Genomic DNA, 5,010 nt, shown 5'->3' on the forward strand with positions numbered 1-5,010 from the left:
ACATGCTTACTCCATCAAGGCCACACATCCTAATCTTGCCACTCCCTATGAGCCTATGTGGGCGCCATTCTAATTCAAACCACCAAACAGAGAGAGCTCACAGAGGATAGGTAAGAAGTTACTTATTGTCTATACTCTGAGAACTACTAATTATTATGCTGTTTAGTGATTTACATAGAAAAATGACATGTGTGGCAACACTAAAACTATCTAGCTTCTCCTTGTGTGAAAATATTTTAATGTAATAGGCTTGTGGACCTGAAAAAGAATAAGAAAAAAATAGATAAAATGTAGTTTAAATGGATCTATGATGGGGTTAATGAGTTTTAATGTATTTCCAAGGAACTCTCTCCTTTATTTTAAGGTTTTCCAAAACACGACACAAATTGAATCCTACATTATTGAGATAATAGGATACTTTAGCAGGCTGTCTCTGCTCTCAAATATACTCTACTATTAGGAGAAAAAAGGTATTTTTTAACCTTAGTTGACTAAATCAATGAACTGTGGATAAACGGACACAAAATGACTTTCAAACTCTAAGTATATCAGTCTCTTAATGTACAGAAAGCTCTACCACTTCATTTGAACTCATGAGATACTGTCATTTTCCTATCAAGTTTGTATTAAAATATTAAACCTTTTATCTTCAGATTCTATTTCTTAAGTAACTTAAGCATAGATAATGGAAGCTGCCTCCTGGACTCAAGTTTCTAAAGCTATGGTTTATTTCCAAAGACAATTTAAGCTACAGACTATGAAGAGGCAAGACATTTGATGTATGTTGAGTTGGAAAACAAGACTTTTGCATTGTACAGCATGATTTTGATAACAAGGTTAAAATTCTCCTAGGGAGTTTAAGCCTGGGAAGTCTACATATCCTGTGTTTTCAAAGCCCTGATTCTCAGCCTTCTTTCCAGCCTAACTACTTACTTCCCATTTTATTCTGTCCTTCATAGACTATCAAATTTCCCTTTGTTCAGACTGTAATAACTCCATCAATAAGAAACTCATTCGGGATGCTCCCAATAAAATAAACTAGATTTTCACATATTTTGAGAATAACAACATGCAATGGAAAGGAAGATATTTGTAGAATGTCATTTGAGATTCCTATCAATCAATATATCTTTAGAGTCAGCTCTTGTAGATAAGTAAATGTGGTGGTTAATTCTAGTCTATAATTACCCAGGAAGTATCTTAATAGGGAACAGTCTAGATCAGGTTGGCTTATGGAGAGGCCCTTGAGTGACTGGTTTAATTGAGTTATTTGATGTGGCAAGACCCAGCCTAGAAATAGGTGTTACCATTCCCCGGGTTCAGGTTCTGATGTGGATAGCAGTAAAGAAAGCAAGCTGTGAGATAGGCATGCATGCATTCATTTCTCTTGCTGCTCTTGACAATGCATAGGACTAGCTGCTTCAAATCCCTGCCTTGCCCTCCTCTACCATAAAGGATTATAACCTAGAATCATAAGCTGAATAAACCCTTCCTCCCTTAAGGTGGCTTTTGCCAGGGTGTTTTATCACAGTATAAATAAAGTTAAAATTAGCAGGGTAAAGGTGGCTAAAAAGTACAGGGCCTTGCTCAACTCATGCAAGTTTTAAGAAAGGCTTACAAGTAAGGGTTAATGGCAACTCCAATAGATATCTGGCAGCTCACTGTTTGTAATAATAGTAAGTCATGAGAACTTGTATTTTCATGATAAGAAATGAAAATGGATTAAAACAGTTTATAGGAGTGAATTACTGCTCTAATGTCTTCCTAATGAAGTCATTTGCTCACAGATCACAGAGGACACAAGTAAAAATAAAACCTGTTAGTACTGAGTCCAAGTCATTATAGTTCATGGTTTAAATATTAAGCAACATGTGTGCTATACATTAGTTCCCTGCCCACCAAAATATTAGAAAGTAAGAAAGTGTCAAAGGCAGAAGTTCAGACATAATTGAGTTTGCACTCAAAGTGCAAATGTTTGCTGAGGTGGGGTAGGCAATATTCCACTGCATGTTTGCAAATCAGTTTCCACCTGTGGTTTATAATATTAGTTAGGAGATATATACAAATTCTTATAGACCCAAGGAACAGAGAATATGTACCATAATTTATAGAACATTTACAAAATACAATAAGACAATCTATTCCACCACATTCTAAATGGCAAACTATTTTACATTTACATCTCAGGGTACCTAAACATGAGGCTTTACTCTGATGATACATACAAAGGTGTTTTGCCAATTACAATATAATATATAAATAAAGTCATTACAATATTTTGTACTAGAATAGAAAACTTGTTTGAATACTTAATTTTTTCATAGATTTCAACAAGTAAGCCACCTTGCACCTAATATTACGAAATGCTGAATAGTTGTATTTATAGACAGGCATTGCATAAATATGTTCTGCTTCAATGGGTCTCCAAACAAGCACAATGTGTTGATAAATTAAAAGGGTGAGGTGGACATTTGGGGCAACTGAACCCTTGGCATGTGTGTTTCGTCATTATTTTCCTTTGCCTTAGGAATGTTTAAAGAGTTATTTTCAAGCATAGCACAAAAAAGCCCTTTGAAAGTGAAATGTACCTTATAGGATCAAGTGACTGATCTCCTGTGATGAACCCTTGGCAGATGCACACAGCTCATGGTATTCCTGCAACGACATGGGATGATCACAGGCCTTGATATTAATTGGATCTCTGTTTGAACATTGTAAAATAATGAATTTTAACACTAAGAAAGTATATCCATTCAGAAAACTAATCTCTATAGTCTCAGTTATTGAAGCAATAAAATAATAGCAGCCATAATACTACCTTGCAAAATTTTGTTCAGAATTGAAGATTATTAGTACGTGACATACATGCAAGGCCATCTCTATGGAGTCTGTTGTTTAAATTACCTCACTTTATTGAGTGACTACCCCTTAGAAAATAGCATCTTTATTCAAAATTGAAAGCGCCAAAGCTCTAAGAAATTTATGCTTAATTTCATGTGGTTAGTAAGTAAAAGAATATAGAGAAAGAAATTGTGAAATTCTGATTCTGCTCTCTAGTTGTTAAATTAGGTAGGTATTTCAAGGATATAAAAATAATAGCCACAGTTTTTGAATCACTAAAATTTACTTGGATGAGTGGGCAGTAATAACTCACAGTTGTTCTGCTTCTGTATTTGTCCACATGTAGCATAGAGGATTAAAAAGGAAGGATGTCTTTCTGGTCATCTGTAGTGCTGAAATGGTTTATGGCTATGAAAAAAAATCACAATTTCTTTTTACAACATTGGACAAAGGAGAATAAAAAGATTAAATGAATAATCTTTTGACTAATTTTATTTAATTTTTTTCTTCTCCCTAAATTTGAGTTTTAAATCTTAATAACCTGATTTTGTTTTCTTTTACTATAATAGAATACTTGAGATTAGGTCATTTATAAAGAATAAAGATTGATTTTTTTGCTTATGGTTTTGGAGTTAAGGAAATCCAAAGTTTGCATTAGCATCTATTCAACCTCATGCTGTTCAGTTTATGGCAGAAAACAGAAAGTGGAAAGTAAAAAGAAAACAAGAATGGTGAAAATGCCTTGTAGCAGCCTTTTCTTCTAGCAACGAGTCCAATGCCATGAGAATAAGATCTTACTCATTATAAATCAACACTAATTCATGTGTAGTTACTTCAACCTTATTATACAAACAGCCCACTAGGTTTAATACTAATACTTTAATACTGAGGAAATAAGTATCTAATCCACAAGCTTTCATGGGCACACTGCAACCATGGTATCCAACATGATTATATTTGAAGGTGGAGTCTCTGAGTGATGAATAGATTGGAAGGGTGAGACTTGGTGGGGACTACTGTCTTTATGACACATGAAACTGATGTCTCAGTCAATGTCAGGATGCCATCATCTCCTGTAAAGAAAAACATTTAACTGGGGCTCAATTGTAGTTTCAGAGGGTTAGTTCATTGTCAGCATGGTAGGAAACATGGCAGCAGGCAGGCAGACATGGTGCCAGAGAAAGAACTAACAATTCTACATCTGGATCTAACAGCAGCAGAAAAAGAGATACACTGAACTGGCTTGAGAATTTGAAACCCCAAAGTCTACCTCCAGTGACACATTTCCTTCCACAAGGCCACACCTTCTAATCCCCACCAAGTAGCTATACCTGGTAATAACCAAGCAGTCAAATATGTAAGCCTATGGGAGCCATTCATATTTAAACCACCCCAGATGATTTTTCTCTTCTCTCCTCCTCTTCCTCCTCCTCCTCCTCCTCCTACTCCTCCTCCTCCTCCTTTTTTCTTTCTATTTTCATTCTTCCTCCTCCTCTTTCTTCGTTTCTTTCTCCCTCAACTTCTTTCTTGGGCATACAAGACAAAGAGATAGATGTCTTTTGACCTGAAAGGGTACTCCCCAAACACTGAATCTGCTAAGAAATTAATTTTAGGCTTTCTAGCTTCCAGAACCATAGAAAGGACATTTTTTGCTGTTTAAGCCATCCAGTCAGTAGTATAGTGATCTTATGTTAGAGAAGCACAAGCTTGCTATTCTAAAGCTATTTCTTCTGAACTGAAACCTTCTCTCAGAGCATAGAAATGGCTTTTGATACTGAGGCAACTAAAAACCAAAAGCAAACCAAACTAAACCACCACCACCACCACCACCACCACCAACAACAATAACAACAAAACTTCTAAGACTCAGGAAACTCAGAAAACTACATGACTCCCAAGGTCCCTTGCCAAGGTGATGATTAGCAATTATCAATTGCTGGGGAGAAGATCATCTCTTAAGGAACTCCCTACAACTTGGACAAGAAGCTCCAGCAGACAAATTTTCGTGAGAGTACCCACATTGGAGTAAGACTTTTGACTATGCAGATGATTTTGAGGCCTGTGTCTACAAGCAATGCCAGTATCCTCATGGATTCATCAATTAGACTGACTCCTGTGGTCTATCACCAGGGCCCCATCTAGGGTAAATAGAGACTTCCAGAAAAGACT

Source organism: Grammomys surdaster, unplaced genomic scaffold, assembly GCF_004785775.1.
Source record: "Grammomys surdaster isolate TR1022 unplaced genomic scaffold, NIH_TR_1.0 126298, whole genome shotgun sequence".
NCBI lineage: Eukaryota > Metazoa > Chordata > Mammalia > Rodentia > Muridae > Grammomys > Grammomys surdaster.